Raw genomic sequence first — 22,490 nt, forward strand, 5'->3', positions numbered from 1 at the left:
AGTAAGGCGATAATGTGAACAAGTGTGTGACAGATGTCGAAGACTGACGGTGATTACGAACTGATTAACAGGCGACCGGATTGACGGTGATGCGCCTGACCGATCGTTGGAGTGCATGTCGCATCGGATGTCTATGGAAAACGGCAAAGGAGAAAACAGGACTATGGTGAAGGCTGTTCTAACATCACATGAAACGGGAATGAGCAGTAACACCTGCCAATGAAAGCAGTGAAAAACAGCGAAACTGCCTGTTAATCTTGCCATCGTGCTAATGCCCAAAGTCAAGTTTTGTTTATGTGTGTGTGGAAAGCGGTAGGGCGCTATGCGCTAAGCTATCATCCGTTTTACTTTGGTATCACAATACAAGTATTAGGTGCTCGCACACTACTGCCAGTAGTTCAGTCGGTACTGAGTAGCCTGCAGCTAATAACAACCTGATATTTGCTTCCTGCACAAACGTAGATGGCAGATAGCATTATGGAAGTGTCTTTACATGATGAGTCTGATCGACGATGATGAATGAAATAGTCATTTGAAGTCGTTGAAAGATGACGATGTCCGGGTCACAACGAAGTGACTTAAAACTTGCAGGATGAATAACTGATGATTGGGCCGATGAATGTGGCTTGTGCTGCAGCCGAAGCCTGTGGGGACGGAAGACCGGTGAGGTACAAATGGAGCAAGGAAACGAGACGTGAATGTACACCAAGCAAAATGATATTTAGCTATCATAAGCGTTGACAATGGTGAATAGTCGAGCTGTTCGCCATATTGGACATTCACATCATAGCCATTGCAATATCAAGCTCCCCAAATTGTCATTAGCTTTCGCAGCCCAAGTCCAGTATTAAGTGCTCAAAGAACTTGCCAAGGCAATATAGGCAAGGTTGGCATTGTGTAGGAATGAGGACAGTAAATGATCACACAAAATGTAAAGCATTCTGCAACGTGTTGACAATGGACATTCAAATATGAATACATACCAGCCGTACGCAAGTGTCTTCGAAAATGTTGATCTCTTGATGGTGATGGAGAAGGTTTATCACGTCCACAGGCTTCAAGAAGTCGATCCATTGTCCGCATATTGTTAAATTTGGTCAACACGTGTCCGTTTTCAACGCATGCGTAAACCGATGGCGAGAGCATTTAAGAACGTTTGAGCATGTGACTGAAATACTCAAAGACACAAGTTGGAGGAAGGAGCAGGCGAAAAAAAAAGAAATACAACGCAGTGTATGAGCATCGTGTTAAAAAATGTAACTGAACAGGAAATGCAATATCATGTGTGGATCGCTCATGAGTGTGAACACATGCTTACATAGATGCAAACCTACACTATACGAAAACATGACTGCTTTTTACGAGAGATTAACTGCTACATTCAGTGGACTGCATCATGTGGTACATGTTTGCGGGCGGAGCATGTCTACCGAATTCATTGGCAATTCAATTAAAACAAACACACACATACGTAGAACTAGATGCTGAGAGCTTGTGTAAGCGGGGCTAATGTATATCTGCAGATAACTAATAGCTAGTGACAAATAAAAAGTGCCAGCAACGGCCAGCGCAATGGGTGCTCCCTGATCGACGGTAAAATCTTCAACGGTATCGACGGTAAAGACGACTGGTAATTCACCTGTGAAAATAGGAGAAGCAGCGGATGATTAGCTGACATGACGGCAAGTCGAAACGAATCGTCGAGAAAATATAATATGTCAAGTCCGCGGATTTCTAAGCTTATGATTTTTCAATTTCGACGACTGAGAGTGAAAATGCTGATCAGATGAGATATTATATAAATTTTACTAAAACCCTTAGAAGTCAATAGGCAGAGGGCTACAAGCCTACTTGATTCAACGTTGAATACCCACCCATATAGTCAGTTCATCCGAGTATTACCGCCTTCAAAAAATACTAACGTTTTGTAGGCATACAATACCGTAAAAACGTTTGGAATCTTGGAGCAGAGCTGTTCGTTCAGCTAACAGCATCCTTTGATAATGAAATAGGCCGGAGGCAGAAACTGGCACTTGAGAGTGCAGAGGCAGTCATCACACAGTCCCAGAAGACGTGACTGGACAAGGCGTCCAAGCGGCGCCTGGTCATACACGGTTGCCATTGGATACTGCGAAATCAGCCTGCAGGCACATAAGGACAATGAGTTAAAGTTTTGAACACGCTTTTCGTTCCCTTGTTGCATTATGAACGTATATCTGCTGATAGGTGCCATAGTTCGTCCTAAGTTCGACCCTCACTGTAAACGTCTCTTCGAACACAGCACGAGAATTGCTAGCTGAATTACTAAGAAGAGGAAAATGGTTGTCGCACGTTGAATTTCACTGATGAAAAACTTTATCAAAGTTATTTCTTTCTGGCTCCTATTTCCCAGACCCCTCAGCTCGTATTTGCTCATATTTACAACCCCACAGGGATAGACGATTTGTCAGGAGTGATAACTGAACTAATTAATAAATCGCACCGCGTTTAACACAACGGTATCAATGGGCGCTAACCAATTTTCTCAGTAATTCTCGTGCTGTGTTCAAAAAGATGTTTACAGTCAGGGCCGAACTTTAAAAAGAAAACGAACTATAGTAACTGTCACCTAAGTGACAAATAAAAAATTACCAGCAACGGGAAGCACAATATGTGTTCCGTGGTCGACGGCAAATTCTTCTACGGTATCGACGGTAAGGATGACTTGTACTATACCTGTTGACATAAAGATGTAACGGATGATTAGTTAACATGGCGGAAGGGCGAAACGAGTCGTCGCGAAAATATCATATGTCAAGTCAGCGAATAGCTGCTTATAGCTTATAGTTGTATATAGTAGTTATAAGCTTATAGTTGTGACGTCCGATGGTGGTGAGTAAAATGAATTGCAGGCTAGACACATGATAAATATTAATAAAAGTATGTAAAGCCAATAAACAGAAGGCTAGAAGCGTAATTGATTCAACGTTGAATGCCTGTATCTAGGAATAAAGGTCATCCTATTCGGGCATCAACGCGTCCAGCAAATATTAACGTTTTGTAGGGATAAAATACCGTAAAACGATTTGGAATCTTGGAGCAGAGCTGGTCGTTCAGTTACCAACATCCTTTGATAAAGAAATAGGCCGGAGGCAGAAACTGGCACTTGAGATTGCAGAGGCAGTCATCACACAGTCCCGGAAGACGTGGCTGGACAAGGCGTCCAAGCGGCGCCTGGTCATACACGGTTGCTATTGGATACTGCGAAAACAACCTGCAGGCACATCATGACAAGGAATAAACGTTTTGAATAGGTACGCTTTTCGTTACCTATATGATCAAACATGACATTGACACAATGACCAAATAAAACAAATCACCTCCAAACGGTAATAAACGTAATGTTTTTGTTTATAAAAAATCTGGTTGGTAGCGTGTACCATTATGCTCCCATTCCACTTACTGGTCACAGATCCAAACTCATGAAGCTCCTAAGATGCCGTTCATGATGACGAGTGTGTTCAATGAAGCTTCTTCTGCTGCATGATGCACTGGTATGGTATGGTATGGTATTTGTGGCTTACGGGCCACCACAGCGTTCTGTATTTGGGCCCGGTTCTGTCGTCCGTCTTCGTTGTTGGTCCGTCCATTGTCTTGAAGTGTCCGTCGTCTTCTTGGCTCGTAAGGGTGGGCTGAGGGTGGGTCAGGGTTCCTAGCTATCTCCTCCCGGGTAGCCGGATTGCCCCTTCTATTGTTTTTTTTTTGTTTTTTTTTTTGTTTTTTTTTTTGCCATTTTGCCATTCTGGGGTCTTTTATTTTGATTCTTATTGTTTTGAATGTTGTTTTTTTCTTTTTGGCTTCTTTTTTGGCTTTTTTTGGCTTTTTTGTCCTTGGCTCTAGGGGAGGAGATTTACAGGTCATTTATCAGCCCAGTGTTGTGTCTTTAGTGGATGAGTAGTGTTGTTAGCTCGGGGTGTAAGTCCCCGAGCAGTGTTGTGAGTGTTAGTGGGATGTTGGCGTCTCTGCAGTATGTTTGTATGTTTGTCCTGTGGTGTTGGTATTGTGGGCATGTGAGTAGCAGATGTTTGACAGTGATGAAAGTGTTGCAGGTGTTGCATTTCGGTCTCGGGCTTCTTGTGATGATGTAGTTGTGTGTGATAGCGGTGTGTCCAATGCGAAGTCGTGTAATAGTCCTCTCGTTTTTGCGTGAGTTCATGTTCTTGGTGTGCCAGTGTTCTATGCGTGGTTGAATGCATCATGCACTTCTGGACAGTGATTGATATCCGACTTGCTTGGGCGAGTGTATGCGAGTGATGTGTAGTGGTGACCAATTGTATCAAAAGAAAATGGCATTGAGAACATGATTTGCAAGCGCAACATGCGGCACAACTCACGTGCATACAATGACAAGAAAAAACAGAAAGTGTCGTAAATGACGCCATAAAACATTGTATGGGCTACAAATATCTCCGCAACGCAATCCTGGCTTGAGCTAATTCAGTACCTACTTTCGCGGGAACACTTAAAACTTATGTAGGTAATGCGCATACGACGCAAGACACATATACAAACATACAACACTAAAAACACAGAACACGGACATTTTGTAGCAGTATTGCATTGTATCAGCAGCGAGGTGGAAAACTGGCGGCACCTTTGTCTCCAACTACGTGCCAGCAGTGCAATAGGCAGCTGGCATTCAGATCTAGCAATAATGTGTGCTCATGAAGTGTTAATGACAACTGTGAGGAGGATAAAACAATTCTGAATTTGATAGGACAAAACTGTCTGGCCAATGTGTTCCGAGCACAACTCACTTTCCCTGGACATGCAGAGTATGTGTTGCTGTGAGTTACTTATCAGATGTCACATTGCTCTGCTTATGGTAGACCTGCAATATGTGACTTGCATGTAAACCCTGCCAGCAGCATGAAGTTTCGCACAACAAAACTGTTTTCTCTGTGTGGGCTTGCATATTTCGTTGGCAGCAGGCAGGCACAATGCGAGTTCCATACACCACTGACTACATGCACTCATGCACGTATTTACTTGAAAACTAGTACCTATGCACTCATTCACTAAATTACTTGTAAGATGACACGCACATCCTCACATACGCACATACATACCCACACACCCACATCCACCCTTACACACTCACAGGCACACATGCTCACAAATACCAATCATTCAGGGTTTCCGATAAGATGAAGCGTGTCTACTGTTTTCTGCCACATTACGTCATCACCAAAAGGATTGAATCAAAAGTATCTAGGGTTAAGAAGCATAAGCAATTGCTGACACATACTTGTCACTTACTTACTTCTAATATGCCCTACTGCAACCATAAGATTCAGTTGAACCACTTTGCTCATCTTTACTTTCAAGCTGACAATCAGCATTGACGAATCAGCATTGGTTTGGCCTTCATGAAAGCTTACGTCAATTGCGCAAATAACTTGCTTGTGGACGAATGGCTTTTAGTATGAATGCACATAGGTAAAGTGAACTGCGCACATGCTGTGACAAACTTTTGTTTGCCTAGTAAGAAAACAGTAGACACACTTGCTAGTTTGGATAAAGGGATATTCTCGTGCGTGTAAACGGTTAATATATTCGAATTTGAGGTTGACGAAATGTCAACGGTTGTTTGTGACGAACGGGGACTATATAGTAACGGTTACTGAAGTTTGGAGGACGTATCGACTGCTGAAATAATGTTTGCCAATGAACAAGAACATCATGCGATAACATGATTAACTAGATACGTTATTTCCGACTAACATTGCGTCGTAGTTTCGGATACTCCAAATGGCGACTTGAAAACGTTACCAAATACTATTGTTTTCGGCCATCGTACAATGCTTGAAACAGTGCCTAAAGCAAACAGTCAACGTCCGTAAATATAGTCTGGTGCAGTATGTGCACTGAGGGTATTGAAAACAACGCTCCTCAGGACATGGCACGCCCGACATGCAGGTCATCGAGAGTACAGTATGACGAGAATATCCCTTTAGTTGTCTAGAAATTGAAGGTCTTGAAGTAGAAGGTCTTGAAGTTGAAGGTCCGCGGAGAAAGCTCGCCACCGTAGACACTATAGCCGGGGATAACAGCAGCAATTGAAATTGCATTTGGCAAATAAGTGATGATGAGGCACAACTGCAAATAGTCTTATTCATAACCACCTTCCATTAGCAACGTGCTATAGTAACATAATTGGCAGAAGAAAGCAGCTCATTTGTAGCCTCATTTGACGGACATTTGTTGAAGGAAATATATCACAAGTCCGCAAACTTTGTTTGGCATGAACGATTAAGCGCTATAAGTTGAAGCATGATCTAACGAAAAAGGAAACAATACCTAAGCTCATGATGCATAGACACCTATGCACTGAGATTCCGGATGCGGCAGTGAAAGCTTGTGTCAACTGACGCAAGGTTGCAATGCTATTTACCGACGAAAAACGCGATTTTGAAGCATTTTCCTGGATGAAGTGAATGTAGACTCAGACGTATCAGGCAATAGTCTGCTTGGATAATGATAAATATCAATTAAAGAGAAGCTTTGCACTCACTCATTGTGCAAATGTAGCAGCCTAATAGCATTTACATGAATAAACTCAATTTTATCTTCAATTGCTGCCGTGATATCTTATCCCCGACCTTGCCTCGCACATGACGACCCGTGGGGGGAGTCTGGTATCCACCGCCAGCAATTGTGCACACTGGTTCGGTGGACTGGACGTAAAATGACGCCACTCTACAACAGACTCATGATCTCCGAGTGAGATCGATCTCCAAGTGAGACCTGGGTTTAGAGGCGCTCTAGCATGGAAAGCTCCTCAAGGCTCCCGTCGCGTGCCTCGCAAATGATACGAGCCATACGCGCCCCCCGGGATTTTAGCCCATGCAGGCTGTTTTTTTGAGATAAGTCTCCACTAACGTTACGTCAGCTTGTGCGTCACCAGTTTCAACAACGAGAATAGTTTATGTTTGGATTAGACGGATGATATGCTTCCTAGCAATGTGGATACATAAATGAACTGTCAGGTAAGCTGAAGCCACCAAAGGTAGATTAGATATCGAACAAGTTTTGTGCAATTTTTATTGCACAGTTTTGTTTTTAAAACAAAGAATGCATTATGCAGTCATTGCTTCGTGCATTCATTGGAAGCAAAGCTTCTAATCATCGTCTGCAAGTGAACTGATGATTTTAAGAATGGACGGCACCAAAGTAGGACGCCGGTATTTGACAGAATACGTTAATTAACACAAATACGATTAAAGGGACCCTCCCACCTTCAAAAAAGTTTATGAATTGGCATGAAAGTGATGTCGCTCGGTTCAGAAAGAGCGAAAACGAATATCTACCAAATTTCACCGAAAAATATTCACCGGTTTTCAAGATATTGGACTTTTACTTTTGTTTTTACTTTTTGGGATCTCCGCTGTTCCTAGCGACTTTATTTGGAAGCAATAGTTCGGCAGCTCAAAGCAACATATACCACCACGTGCTACAAAACGTTTTAGTCAAACATTTAAAATTCGTTAGATATCTGCGATGACGTCACACATTCAGAGGGGTATTCCTATGCATTAGCCCCTCGGAATCAAACTGCTGCAATTTTGAAATTCAATATTTCCGATTTGAGGCATTTCTCGATGTTGTGAGTGCCGAAACTGGTAATTGTGAGCCAGGGACCCCATTTTGGCTATCTCAACTCAAATCTAATGTTAAGGTGGGAGGGTCCCTTTAAAGGGACCCTCTCACGTTAACATTAGTTTTGAGTTGAGATACCCAAATTGGGGTCCTTGGCTGGAAATCACCGGTTTCGACACTCGCAACATCGAGAAATGCCTTAGATCGAAAATATTTAGATTCAAAGTTGCAGCACTTTGGATTCAGAGGGGCTAATGCATTTGGATGCCCCCTCTTAATGTTGACATCACCGATTTACTTAAACTTTGGTAAGACAATTTTTGCCATGGTTTTATAGATACTAAATTGCGCGTGACATTTCCCGCGCTTTCAAGATACCACATTATTGCTTCCAAATGACGTCATAGGAACAGGTAAGGCCCCGGAAAGGGAAAAAAGTTAAAGTCTTATGTCCAGACTGGTGTTTGATTCACCGTGATTGAATCGATTGGATTGAATCAAACAAAATTTGTTGAATCAAAAGGTTTGATTCACCGTCCGGATGGTTTGATTCACAAGCCATGATTGAATCAAACGCATTGGGAATCAGGGTTGATTGAATCAAACAAATTAACGATTCATGAACCTTAAAAAAAATGAAGCGAACATAGTTCATCAACAAATGTTAACACTACTGCCATGTGCTGATAGTTGCATACCAACAAAAAGAACACAACAAATACAATACTATCCCTGATATTTATCTTTATTTTTAAATCGAATCAAAAAAGAATCGTTCAATAACTTTTTGGCTGAATCAAACGTGAATCATTCCTTTTTTATTCTCTCAATCAAAAGGAATCGATTCACCAAATTTTTGGAAGGAATCGAACAGTGATTGAATCAAACAAAAAACAAATGAATCAATGATTGAATCGATCCAAAAAAGATGAATCAATAACCAGTCTGCTTATGGCCCCCCCCCAAAAAAACGAGCAATATTTTAAGTGAAATTTGGTGGATATTCATGTTTGTTCTTTCTGAACCAAGATACATCTCTTTCATGCCAATTCGTTAACTTTTAGGTTAGAGTTGAGACTTTAACTTTTAACTTTTAGAGGTGAGAGGGTCCCTTTAAATTTGTTATTTGAATCAAGAGGTGACGCATGTCGCCGCACGAACGACCCAGCCAGCCTGCCTTCGTGGTTAGCGTGGGAGCTCGGTCCACAACCACGGCGATGATGCCCAGCTGTGGAGCCGTACAAGCACAGGCGCAAGACTAAGCAACCACGGGCAGATCTTCTTTGCAATGTGTGGTGTGTGCACGCCACCACACTCCCCAGCAACAGGGATTTACTATGCAGCAAGGGCGGGCAATCGGGGAGATTGCCGGTACGGCGGACAGCCAGGTGCCCACACCGTACCAAAGTAGATATGCTGGGATTTTTAGCAAGCCCTTGGTCTCGAAGGTCTCGAAGTCTCGAAGAATCTCGTTGGTGTTGATGGCGGACAATCTACCAATTGGAGAGATTGCCGGTACGGCGGACAGCATGGTGCCCATTCCGTACCACGTCGACGGCCCATGTCTCGAATAATCTCGCTGATGTCGATGGCGGACAATCTACCGATTGCCGGTACGGCGGACAGCATGGTGCCCATTCCGTACCACGTCGCCTTGGGGCCCAGGTCCGGTCTCGAAGAGTCTCGTTGATGTTGATGGCGGACAATCTACCGATTGGAGAGATTGCCGGTACGGCGGACAGCATGGTGCCCATTCCGTACCACGTCGACGGCCCATGTCTCGAATAATCTCGTTGATGTTGATGGCGGACAATCTACCGATTGCCGGTACGGCGGACAGCATGGTGCCCATTCCGTACCACGTCGGGGGCCCAGGTCTAGTCTCGAAGAGTCTCGTTGATGTTGATGGCGGACAATCTACCGATTGGAGAGATTGCCGGTACGGCGGACAGCATGGTGCCCATTCCGTACCACGTCGTCCCGGCGCCCAGTCTCGAAGAGTCTCGTTGATGTTAATGACGGACAATCTACCGATTGGAGAGATTGCCGGTACGGCGGACAGCATGGTGCCCATTCCGTACCACGTCGTCCCGGGACCCAGTCTCGAAGAGTCTCGTTGATGTTAATGGCGGACAATCTACCAATTGGAGAGATTGCCGGTACGGTTGGCAGCCTGGTGCCTTACCGTTACCACAGCGAGCTGGACTCTCTTTGCTGACGGCCAGTGAAGCATGTTGCGTTGGACAATGTGACATCACTCTAGATTTTCCGTGTTATCTAAGTCAGAAATGTACGGGATGCTTCCAAGAAGTACCCTGAATAAATTATAAATTGAAATTACCATCGTATTTTAGAGAGCATCAACCGTGGAAAGTCACAAATATGTTTATTTCATTTTAGATAAATTTATGTATATTTTGCATGTCCGTGATGCGATATAGACTTGGGTCATTCCACATGATACAACATCTGGCCTGTCGCGCATACTGTTTATCAAAATGTTTTGAAAATCTGACGGAGTGGCGTGTAAAGGCGCACTTTTAGTAGTTTATATTTGCTTAGAATAACCCACTTATTGAATTGATGAAATGAACGCAATTTGAGTAAACACTACAAAGTACAAATCTATGTAATCTTGGGGAAAATTGGGCCACAATTAGTGCACTTGTTTCAAGGTGAAACGATGCGGCGAATAAAAAAAAATCCATGCTTATAATTTTGTCCCATGCCTTCGAAAACCCGCCACTAAAACTGATAAGCAATGGCCAAAAATAGCCAAACCAGTCAACTGTGCATGGCGAGCAGGCATGCAGGAGTGCCCTTCCAAGCCCATGTGACCCGATTACGTTAATACCAGTTTAATTACTGCCCACTGGGTCACACCACTCCCCGCTGCTGTTAAACAAACATTTTGAGTTACTTTGAATATTATGTGTCTGCAAGGACCAAAAATACGAAGCAACAGTACACAACTGTATTCAACCTCACCTAACTTGATGTTTTTGAAACAGCTTGCTTTGGCGCCAGTTAAACACACGGAAAATCCATGAGCGATGCGTAGTGTCCACTTTTACGAGATGCGGCGACCCTTACCACGCCGGCCCCGACCAGCAGACGTGGAGGCTGGCCGCTTAGACGGTTTGGTGGTTGTGGGTCGTCGTCGTCCACGTTGTATTTTACTCCGCACAAGACAGCAGTGCTGCCGTGAGGTGAGATATATATGATCGGCAAGGATCAGTGCCTCGTCGGTGTGCGACATTTTCTGGACGACGTGCTGTACGTCACTTACAGACACGTCCACTCCCTTGGCATGCAGCTCGTCGCACACAATAGAGGCCACGTCGCGTGTGTGCAGCCGCCTCCAAGCCACGTGGACAGCGTCTCCGATGACATTATCGGCGCTACTCCACTCGCCGTCATTCTCGGCAGCCACAAAGTGACGCCACGTCTTTGCGGCATTTATTTTCATCTGGCGCTCGAAAATCTCGGCCTCCAGCACGTCTGGATTCAGACGCTGAACCTGAATCTCCTCGACAGTTGGCCACTGGTCAGTGGGAATGTGCAGGTGATGTGGGTGTCTGACACGCGACACCACCACCGTCCAGAAGCCGGGCGTCTCTACCCACGCTTTCACTTTGGCCACCACTCGATCCAGCGTGGCGCCCTGGCCTTTAAAGCCGGTGAATGCGCTGCCGCCCTCCAGCGGCGGTCCAACACGAAACTCGGTCCGACTCTCTTCACCGCCGCCTATCGCCCGATTGTTTTTGCCCTTGTCACGGGCGCGCTTTACCATCCGTATTGGCACCAGATCGTCGGCATCTTCGATGCCGAGGATATTTGGGCCACGATTCTCGGTGTAGTTTGGAACACGCACCACAATGAACTCGGGCAGATGAGGCGGGTGCTTTGGCGTGTGAAATACCAGCTGGACGGTGCTAGACGCCGCGACCAGCTCGTCGAGACGATGCTCATCGCCGTCGACCGTGTGACCGTTGACCTTCACAATGACACTGCCCACGGGAACCTGGTACATACGCTCACGGTCCGAGGCCGGCGTGTCCAGCGGAGTGGTCAGCGTGACGCCACTGGTTCGCACCCTTTCTCTGTACTCACAGCTGGACAGTGTTACCTGCCAGTCATCCTCCAAGTACAGCGGTCCGACGAACTCGACGTGAGCGCCATTGAACAGACCGACACTGGGTGCCACGTTTTCCAACAGCATAAGCGGCAGACCACTGCACGCAAAGAACACTGCCGGTATGCTGCGGAACTCTCTGGGTGACACCTTTTGCAGTCGGGCTGCTTTTTTCGTCGGTAAATGCTGTGCGTTCACGGCCATTACCGGCGTGTCACGCTCGTTGGCGAAGCGAACGAGCGCCCTGGCGTTGTCCGACTCGACGGTAGCACGATTCACGGCCAGCTCGCTGAACCAATGGTTACCGTGCAGTGTGACAGCGCCGGCCCAAAGTGGATCAGCAGCCATGTGCTCGGCGGTGGCCGTGTTGTCGCGGAGCCACTGCAGACTGGCGTGTGTCGCCCTGCCGTAGCGGAACGATGGAATGATCACCTTTGTGAAATGGTCGGCTAGCTCGTCGTTCTGGACAGTGCGCCGCACTTCATTTAAGTAGACGGTCTCGTAATCGCCGTCCAGTGCTGCCGCACGGAAACGAGCCACCGCACGGCGCTCATCATCATTGAGCGTGTTCGGCTCCCGTGAAGCGGCGTGACTCCACGCCGCGAAGCCGTCCACAGTTTCCAGCGCCGGCATACGAAACACCTCACGGAAAGCGAGCATGCCCAGCCGCGATGCCTCGCAGCAGTCTTTGCCGTCGTCCATTCGCTGGCGGAGACTCCACACAACTGTCGCCGATCGGCAGTATCTGTGCCGGGTCACCGACAAGCACGACGCCGATGTCGTCCAAATTGATGCCGGCCTCCTCGAGTCGCTTTACTATCCAGCGCATCATCCTGCGCTGGATCATTGAGAACTCGTCGAATATGAGAAGACCCAGCTCAGGACCGAGCCTTTCACACAGTGATGCGAACTGTCGGCTCTCGGCCGGCAACGGGTCATCGCCTACTTGACCGACTCTTATAGCAAAGAGACGGTGGATGGTGGTCGCACCGTGTGCCATGTGGAACGATGCGCAGCCCGTTGGCGCCGAAAGTTTGACTACGTCAGTCCAGTCGGCCTCATCAGAGACGAGCAGCTCGTTCAACTCGTGCACGGCAGAGCGCAGCGTAGTCGATTTGCCCGCGCCAGGATCACCCAGCAGGAATGCACGCAGTGCCTTGGGCCGTTTGTCCCTAATATCGGGGACCAGGGGCGCGACCGGCTCGGCGATGCGTGAAGACCGATTACGGCGCCATTTGGCCACCGCCTGATCGTAGGCATTCCATTCACGACAGGAGCGTCGCCACTCGCGCTGTTCTTTCAGATAGCCTGTGACCAGACGCGGCAGCACCAGCTGACGTCCACTCGGCGTCACCGGAGCAGAATGCGCAGCGTCTCCGGCGCTCAGACTAGCCAGTCGGCCATAGTTGCGACGCACATGTTCTGGATTGACTATGCGATCGCCGAGCCACTGCGCCTGGAAGTCGTAGCCGGCCGGGTTTGCGACGCTCGCCGCCGCTCTGTCAGCTCGCTGCACTGCGTCGTCAATGTCCTCTGCAGGACACGCCAGCATGGCGTCCAGAGCCGTCTGGTAGAAGCGATCACGCACACGCTGAGCCATCAGCTCACGCTCTTCCTCTACCTCAGGCGGCTCGACAACATCAGCAGCATCGTCAGCGTTGTCGCCGTCGTCGTCATCGTCGCTGTCCGATTCGTCAGACACGTCCTCGCCTGTGGCTGCCGTCGCTCGGCGTTTGTGGTCTTCGTAATACCGAGTGACCCACACAGGCTTGTGTACGTCAGATGCCATCAGCTGCTCGTACATGGCTCTCCAGTGAGCGGCTATGGCGCAGTCAGTGAGACAATCTAGTGGCGGCATCAGCTCCTGCGATGTCAGGCACGGCTGACACCACAGCACGATGTCGCGAGCATACTTCCAGAAATTGACTCTGGCCGGATTTGCCTTTGATATGCCATGATGTGGTGCCAACATGACTGTTTTCAGCACACCACACCATGAAGACTGGCGACGACTTATCTGGAATACGCGCTGACCATCTATAGTTTTCTCAGTGCACGTGAACGTGTCGCAAAACTCGTAGATTGACATTTTGCGCTGAATATCGGCCAGAGGAATATTGCCATGACGAATGTTGTCGCCCAGCCGAGCGTTGAAGCGCTCCACCGAGTCAGCATACACGTACACCGGATTGTCAGCGGCATTGGCCGGTTTCACCACGCGGCAGCCGCTCATACTGAATCGCTTCACGTCCAAATTCTTCTGCAGCAGCGGCAGCTGCCAGTTTTTGTGCACTGCCTGAAAGATGGACTGACACATGGATGCCGCCGCCTGGTTGTACATTTTCTGCACGACGCCGATATCCACGTTGTCGCTCGCCTCACGGCGTTCCATTGCCGACAACAGCATGTCGCCGGTGGTCCTGATCGGAGCCACCGGCTTCATGGCATACTTGAGCGCGTACTCGACGCTACCGTCGCCGCGGGACTGAGCGAGCAGCACGTTAAATGTGTAGCCACCGCTGTCCGTGGGCGAGCTTTTCCATTCGACACGCGGCGTACGGGTGAGCCAAGCGGGCACCACTGCCTTGTCGTCGACGTTGTTGAGGACGTGCAGGATGGTGAACGGATCATGACTACCTAGCCATTTGTCGTTTGAGGCCGTCTCGAACTGATAGATACGAGGATCGTGTGCATCTTTCACCACAGCCGGCTCGGTGCGGAGACACCGAGGCATGCGTCTCTTGCACACAATTACCTCCTTCTTGACCTGCTTGGCACGTCTATCTGCCGAACGGGCCGCCTCGGTTGCCGCCTTGTCCACGACCGGTCGCCGCACGGCACACCCGTCTTTGGCAGACGGCGCGTCTCCGCGTCCGCTGTGGCCCGTGTGTCGCAGCGTGCCGTTGATGACGCGCACATAGAGCTCGTCAATGGCGGCAAAGTCGCCAGTTGACAGCGCGTCGTCCAGCTGGACGGCCATGCTAGCACGGCAAACGGTTGTTTTGCGATCGTAGGCAAAGTCAAAGGTGCGCTCGCCGTCTTTTGTGAAGCCGGCATTCCAGTTGGTGTAGCAGCGACCGATGTGTCTGACATACTTTTGTTGACAGTCACGCCAGGCCGCGCTGACGCGCGTCTCAAGAGTGATGCGAGAATCATCGCTCTCCAAAGTGGGGTCTTCCACCCGCAAATCTCTTTCGATCTCTGCCACCTTGTGCTTCAGCGAGGTCTGAAGCTGGTGTAGGAATCGTGAGAACGATTCACTGATCACGTGACGGTGAATGTGTGGGTTGGCGTTAGCACCCCACTCAGAGCGCACCAGGAAGTATGTTGCAGAGTGTCGTGCGACAGATAGTGCCAAGGTGTCCAGCTCACCAATCAGCGCCGACACCCACGCCACGATGCCGGGATGCCGCAGCGTGTTGGCTAGCCGTGCATGGAGATAGCGCTCGTCACTGAGCGCCTCATTCACGGCAGCGTTGTCACACAGCCGATGAATAGCCGGATGATGATTGTAGGGAACGGCTCGTGTCTGCCACAGGTACACCTCCATGGGGATTGCATTAGACCGCCACGGCGGCGGGCTCTCAAGGTAGCGAGCGATGCCGATGGCGTCCTGCTTTTGCACTCGCCAGTAAGCGTCAGAATCCTCCAATTTTGAGCGTAGACAAAGCAGCGACTGAGCAAGCCTTTTGCACAGCGCCGGGTCGTTTTCCAGTTGCTCCTTGGTTGGCAACCCGTCTGGAAAATCGGTCATTCTGATGGCAACATTGGCCTCCTGGCCGGTCTTATCACGACTCAGCTGGTTGCTGACAACGAACTGAAGGTCAACGTTGCCTTCCGCCTCGGGCTGACGCGACATCCAGTGAAGCCAGTTCTGTCGCCACGTGGTGACTGGCTGACGAATGCTGACCTTACGGTCCTGGTACGGATCGGCGTCACCCGAGCGGAACACCTCTGGGAAAGCCATCTGCATGTAGCCGGGTGTCGACTCGGGCAGCGGATTTTCCCGGTCGACTCCCGGCATCGGTATGTGAAGGAGCGCAGAACGCGCGATACCCTGCCGGCGAATGTCTTCGGGACGTTCACTCTGTTGCCCGCAGACGGCACCGGCAGAAATGCCGCCAGCGCGGACGCCCTCATCGTTGCCGAACTCGCGGCCAAGCATCTCCAGCTCTTCACAACAGCGTAACAGCACGCTACTCGGCTCGCCGGTCGAATCAACATTGTCTCCGTCGACGGGGGCGGGCAGCAGCCAGCCGTTAGCAACGGCACAGTTGAGAACGTGACGCATGGTGACGTCGATTTCATCGGCGTCCGATTCGTCGTCGTCATCTGTGCGTCGCTCGTGCTGCCCTCCGTTGTGGCGGTCGGCAGCCGCGTCGACAGCTTGACCTACCACAAAGTTCTCAATGACCTCCCATAAGTCATCCTGGCCAGCCTCTGTGGTGTCGGCACCCTCACCGCTGCGCGACAGCCGGAAGCTTTTCCACAGCTCGTCGGCCATGGTGAAGCCAGACTCTAGCCAATTGCAGAACTCGTTGAACCGCAACACCTTGTCTGCACGGGCGTGAATGTCGCTGGCCAGTACGACACGAAGACCGGCAGGCGTGCTCGGCCGGTCCGGCTCGGACAGCCGCTGCTGCAGAGCTGCAAGGTTTTCGTTTGAAAATGGCATCCATTGGTCGCCGACAAAGCGATAGAATGGACGCGTCTGCCGTGGGTTGTATTTACACTCCATGGTGCGTTCCATAAAGTGTTTGGCCCTCAGTATGGTCTGCATGTTTACCATGGCCTCGGCAGACGTGCCGTCTCGTCTGCTCTGCACCAGCACAACGAATGGCAGCCTTTCAAAATCATACCACGGTAAATTCCGCGCCCGGCAGGCATCCTTCAGCGGATAGGAAATGGTGCCGTGCTTGCAGAACGGAACCTGGTTGGCACGCAAACGCAGCACGCTGACAACCAGATGCACTGGCCGCAGCACCATTGTCTCGGCGGGTGTCCATGACTTCACAAACTGATGATACGCCTCGTCTGAGTAGACATCAGTGGCTACCAGATTTTCTGCCGAGAACAGGCTGATGTCCGTCGGCTCTGGCTCGTCACTGTCGTCCTCTGGAGCACCGTTGTTTGCAGCCGATGCGCTCAGCGCTGGCTGGGAGGCGACGGGCCGCTCGGCGCCGCCGACAAAGTCGCCAACGTCATTCGGATCGGGACGTAATTGATTTATGTCCGACACCAGCGGCCGAGGTACAATGTTGTTGTTGGCGTCAACCTCATATGCTGATGAACATGCTGTACAAACGCCCGTGACGTCTCGGTCAGTGAAAACTGTGCCGTTGGCACCCCTGAATTCGGGGTCTAGCGTCACCGTACAACGCCCGCCCGCACGCAGCAGCGACGAGCGCGATATGGCGCCAGAAACAACGCTGTCCGGCGGCAAATTAACCAAACGGCCATGCTCAGGCACCTGAATCTGATAGCCTGGATACGGCAATCCGGGCGTCTGCTGGTTGCACTTGACGCAACGCACACGGCGAAGCGAATTGTACAAGGCATGGATGTCACGTAGTACCTGTAAGTTGGAGAACTCAAGCTCGAACGACGGATCTTCAGAATCGGTGTCGAGCGGATCGTGCCACGCCTGGCAGCATTTTGCCTCGCGCGGACTGTCCACGGTGAAACGGCCGGCTGTGAACTGACTGCTGGAAATAGGACGGAAGCGTCTGCGCTTCGCCTGCGTGCCCAGTGTGACGACGCCACTGTTTGACGTTCGGGTCAGTACGGCACGACGACCAGTCCATTCAGCAGCTCTGTCATCACCACGGTAATGATAGCTAGCCAGAACCTCAGTCTCCTCTGTATGATCAGACGCGTCCAGCACACGTAATGAGCGAAGCTGCATTGCCGGTGGCGGTAACGCGTCTCCCGCCGTCCGAGCGCCCATGGCCACCCAGGTGGACGGCTTCTCTTCCGCCGTGCAGGTGACAAAGTCTGGAGGAGTGTCACACGTGATGCCGACCAGCCGGTCACAAGTGAAACGAACTCTGCGCTGATCGCCGGCATAGGTGTAATGACCTAGTGGATACTTGGACGCAGCTCTGGCATCAAGAACGCGCAGCGTGCCGCACTCAGTGCATGATCGGAGGAAGAACGACGTAAGAGCACTGGTGTCATCGGCGGCAGGGGCTGCAGTGCGTTGAGGCGGCGCCTGCGCCACCGGCCTGCGCTGTTGACGCCTACCAGACGTGGCGGAACGAGTGACGAACATAACGTTGTACTGAACGCGAGTGGCGTTGCCGCGATCTTCGTGACACTGAGGTCCGGCGTAGCGGTCCAGCAGATGAGTGTACCTTGAGTGGTTGTCGCGCAACTTATTATGGATATCCAATAGCAGCTGCTCGAAATGCTCGTCTGAAAGTGTCTCCGACCAGGGGTCAGCTTGAAACGCGGCCCAGCGATCAGCTCCATGTCTGGATATGAATATCTCACGGAGGGTAGAGAAACGGTAAAATTTGTACCAGCCCTTACCGTAGTAGTGCAGCTGGAGGAGATTATGCCGATCCTCCCAAGTCTGCGGACCCCGGTGAGGCTGCAGGCCCTCCTCCTCCGCCCGACGTGGATGTTTTGAGTAGAAGCGATCTACAAGGCGGAGTGTCTCGTGAAACAGGTCCTCGTCCTCTAGAACGGCGGCCACTGTTTGACCAGACTTTTTTAACAAGTCCTTGAATCGGAGCCACGAGTAAGCGGTGTACCGCAGTTGACCGCTTCGTGATGGAGCGCAAAACCCACGTCGCTTCAGATTGTTTAGGTAAATCTGACGTTTTTCCCCATTGTCACCAATAAGGTACGTCACAGCAACTTTATTGCTGTCTCGGTACGGCCAAGGACCAGTTAAATTGTTGTCTGCTGGTGAGCTGAGATCAGTCGACACACTGTCTATGACAACACTATGCGAAGACTTATCCACAAAGTCATCCAGCATGGCACGAGTTAGTGTGGAAACCATCTCGAGGTCTAAATCTGACTGAATGTAGCCAGCCGTAGATGACATGCGTCCTTGGGGGTTATGGCCGTTCACAGGAACAGCCAATGGCGACTGAAGTTCTGATTCATTGCAAATACTCTCTGCTGGTTCAGTAAATAATTGATCAGATTCCTCACCAACTGTCTCGATAGCCTGAGACACGCCAACGTCCGTGGTGATATCCTTTTTCCGGCGTGGGAAGACAGCCTTACCTTTCCTCGGGCGACCGGCACGACGCTGAACGTTTCCTCCCGTAGCACTAGACTCCGACTGTGCTATCTTTGACGAGTCAGCTTCAAGTGCTGCAACCGACTGAACGGTGTTTTGAGGAGCTAATTCTTTGGTCTCTGCTACATCAAGTTCCATAGGGGCCGTACGTTTTGATGATGGCGGTGGTGGGGGCCGTTTCTTAGGACGCCCAGCGCGTAGCTTTTTGGCAGTAGCGCTGACTACGGTGTCAGACTCCTCACAGCATTTTGCTGCGTCCTCATTTTCTCCATGATCTGTACCCAGTGGAACGACCGGAATGGTGTCGGAGACGATCACTGGCGCGTCTGCACCCTCAGAGGCTGGTTGCGCTTCCACACAGACATCCTCGACGTTGATTGAACGTCCGAAGAGATGCGGGAAAATACGTTTCTGTTTTTTGGGACGGCCAACTGCCCGTTTTGCTGCATTGCCACAGACTGAAGTGTTGAGGTTCGTGGCAGCTGCGGAGCCCTCCTTACTCGCTGGTTTTGTCACAGTATCTAGGCACTTTGCCTGGCGACCGCCTCGTCCCTTAACAATAGTCCAAGCACCATCATTGTCGGTGCTCTGCTCAGTGATGGCCGGTGAAGTCTGGGCAGTTTGTTCCTCCTGGGGTGTTGGTGGTGTTGGGGGAGATGGAGCGACCATGTGCAGGTCATAGTGCTGCCCCCGACTATAATAGCATAAGTGAATAGGAGACTGGTTTGGTGCTCCATGAGCAGCCAGCTGATGACCGTTTTCCCACACATAGATGAGACGGTGAAGCACACGTGCTGCTACTCTTATCTCTGGCTCACCACCGAACTCACCTCCCTTGCGCATGGAATTGATGTAGCCGTCCAGGTCAGGGAACACTGCCCTAAGCAGTTCATCTTTGCGCTCCTCTTCACATATCTTTTGCCGAAGGGCCACGTGATCTAGCGAGGGATCACCGACAGCATAGGCGAGCGCCCGGAACAGACAGTTGCCGTCGCCATGTATGCCAATGATGTTAGCACCGTAGTCAGTGTAAACGGGGTCCTGCCTGCTGACCATTGGAGTGGATTGCCAATCATGATAATAAATCCTTCCAGACCTGGCCTCACGGGACATCCCCGTCAGCACCTCCACGAACGATGGCTTTACGCCCTCCGCTATTTTGGCGTAACTTGTTTTTTGCATGGCGAAAATATCCTATCCCTGGGAGGTCTCAATAGATGTAGGCTGATTGCACCCAAGGCCTTACCTCAGCACAGACACAGCCGTGACCAGAGCTGAGCCACAATGTACCAAGACAATGCAGTATATCTGCAAATAGCGAGCAAAGAAAAGTCACCAAAAATAACGTGGCTGTGAAGCAGGTCTATATATTCCCGACCGGGGCTGGGAAAATGCGAAAAAATGCCGAGTCGAGGTCCGTAGCAAAAAACCGAGGTGAATAAAACTGCATTTTCACAGCCCAAGGTTGGGAAGAGATTTACCACATGCCGTACCCGCGCAACGGTTAATATCATATTCATTTGATATTATATATATTATATTATTACTAGATGGCATGTTTTGCGCTATAACTGTGCGTTTTGAAAGATGCGTTTGAGGGGCCATTAGTTTGGATGTGGGAATTTATGATTTTCATTTGTCTTATTTTGTCGGAGTTGGATATTTGTTTGAACGGCATGGTATGCTGGTGCTGGTTGCGGGCTGTTAGAGCCTTTCTCATGGTTTGCCTTTATCAAACTCAAACCCACCCTACCCTACCCTAACCTACCCATACCCTACCTTACTCATAACCTACACATAGTTACCCTTCTCATTCTCGATTAAAGTAACGTACCAAATTTGAGCGCAATCGGCCCAGCCGTTCTTGAGATATAAAACTGGCCCACTGCACGTGCGCACGCGCTAGCTGAGACTCCAGATGACTTGTGCCAGCCACCTTTCCAAATTGTCCCCAACAGTGAACAAAATTTGAGCGAAATCGGCCCAGCCGTTCTTGAGATGTATAAGTGGACCCCTCACGTGCGCACGTGCAATCGATCCACCCTACCTGTGACAAATGACCATGAATCGCCAGGTGAGTGCCCCCTCCACCCACAGTCCAAGTTTCAGCGCAATCGGCCCAGTAGCAGCTGAGTTATTCCTAGTACAATCATGTGCTGTTTACTGGTAGGCGCTTATTTTCAGTGTTTGGAATTCCCCTTTGCGGGCGGTGCATTGAAGCCCATGCTTTGATTGCTGAAAAATTTAAACTTCAAAATTTGACCTTTTTGACCTGAAAGTGACCTGACCTAAGCTAAATTCGACTCAAAATGACCTCGAATGACACAGACGACATCAAATTCGAAATATATGGCCTAAATGGACCATAAAACATGTGTCACGTGACCGACGCATGATATAATATTTCCGTGACCTGTGATGACCTGACCCTGACCTGAAAATCGAAGTACAAGTTTGGTACCCTCAGGGTATCTAAGGCAACTGTTCACGAGTGATTAAACCAAAAATGAGCCTGATCTGACTTCTAAGACGGCGGTCAGAGCCCAAAATGTGAACAAGCCAAAATGCTAATAATTTTTACTTGGACCTGACCTGTGACCTCAACAGTGACCTCGAGGTCAATGTAAATAGGTTTCGCTGGACAGTTTTTCCGGGGCTATCAGACGCCGTTTGAATTTTGACGATCGGCCCAGTAGTTTCGGATTTAAGAGGCGGGGCTATGAAGGCCCCCCCCCCAGTAGGGCGTGTTATACGCAGACCCCAGTGGGGCGCGGGTTAACCCTCGCCCCGTTGGGGGGGGGGGCAATTTGCCCCCTGTGGTTTTTCCTAAATAGCAAGAAAACGGCGGACCAAGTTTTCAGTACCTTCCCGGGCATCAGTTTGACACCTTCACACCGAATTTCAAGTCTTAGGTCACCGTAGGTCAGGAGTTATTGAGGTCAAACTGAGGTCATGTTCGAGCAAAAATGAGCAAAAAACATGCAATCTTGAAACGCTCACCAAATCTACAGTTACCAAGCAATTTCAAAGTTCTTTATATGGTCTAGGAGGCAAAAAGCGTCGCTACAAAACTGTTATCTCGGATTTTCAAAATTTTGGGTTTATGACCCCTAAATTTTCAAAAAATTGATTTTTTTAGAAAAACTCAAAAAATCCAAAAAAAATCGAAATTTCGAAAAAAAAACCTGAATATATATGATAGTCCCTGTGCTCTTTTATATACATACCAAATTTCAGATCGATAGACTTGAAAGTGACCTGACCTAAGCTAAATTCGACTCAAAATGACCTCGAATGACACAGACGACATGAAATTCGAAATATATGGCCTAAATGGACCATAAAACATGTGTCACTTGACCGACGCATGATATAATATTTCCGTGACCTGTGATGATCTGACCCTGACCTGAAAATCAAAGTACAAGTTTGGTACCCTCAGGGTATCTAAAACATCTGTTC

At 49.4% G+C, this 22,490-nt stretch overlaps 1 long non-coding RNA gene across 1 annotated transcript; it reads right to left on the reverse strand.

The window, feature by feature from the left end:
* Positions 1–1,907: 1,907 nt before the first annotated feature.
* Positions 1,908–5,787, reverse strand: LOC122365847. The gene is made up of 3 exons (XR_006253803.1): positions 3,443–5,787; positions 3,055–3,253; positions 1,908–2,715 (listed from the first exon to the last, which is right to left on the reverse strand). It is a non-coding gene; the product is annotated as an uncharacterized LOC122365847 (long non-coding RNA).
* Between the last annotated feature and the right edge of the window lie 16,703 nt (positions 5,788–22,490).

This window comes from Amphibalanus amphitrite, unplaced genomic scaffold (assembly GCF_019059575.1).
Source record: "Amphibalanus amphitrite isolate SeventyFive unplaced genomic scaffold, NRLGWU_Aamphi_draft 000767F_arrow, whole genome shotgun sequence".
Classification (NCBI taxonomy): domain Eukaryota; kingdom Metazoa; phylum Arthropoda; class Thecostraca; order Balanomorpha; family Balanidae; genus Amphibalanus; species Amphibalanus amphitrite.